This window comes from Arachis duranensis, chromosome 5 (assembly GCF_000817695.3).
Source record: "Arachis duranensis cultivar V14167 chromosome 5, aradu.V14167.gnm2.J7QH, whole genome shotgun sequence".
In the NCBI taxonomy this organism is placed as follows: domain Eukaryota; kingdom Viridiplantae; phylum Streptophyta; class Magnoliopsida; order Fabales; family Fabaceae; genus Arachis; species Arachis duranensis.
In genome coordinates this window covers 47,428,243-47,428,496 of record NC_029776.3, presented here as the reverse complement: position 1 = coordinate 47,428,496, position 254 = coordinate 47,428,243, and the positions used below count along the sequence as shown (strand labels likewise).

Sequence of the window (254 nt, the reverse complement as noted above, 5' to 3'; positions counted from 1 at the left end):
GGTTTTCGTTTTTTTTTTTTTTTCAATTAGAAAGAAAACGAGTTATAAGGCCATATTTTGATTAGAAGTGTACGGAGATTAAATCTAGAAGTTGAGTAAAATATATATAGACAAAATTTCAATTCAATCCCTACTCAAAGTATCAAATTAATATCTGCAATTTTTGGGCTGCAGTCCGATCTTAAGAATCGATAAGATCAGATATTATATATGATTGAAAAAAATATATCTTTTTTTATAATAGAAATTAAAAA

At 24.4% G+C, this 254-nt stretch overlaps 1 protein-coding gene across 1 annotated transcript in view; it reads left to right on the top strand.

The window, feature by feature from the left end:
- Positions 1-254, top strand: part of LOC107489301 (casparian strip membrane protein 1-like) — a 6,333-nt gene that overhangs the window by 2,361 nt on the left and 3,718 nt on the right. The window lies entirely within an intron of this gene.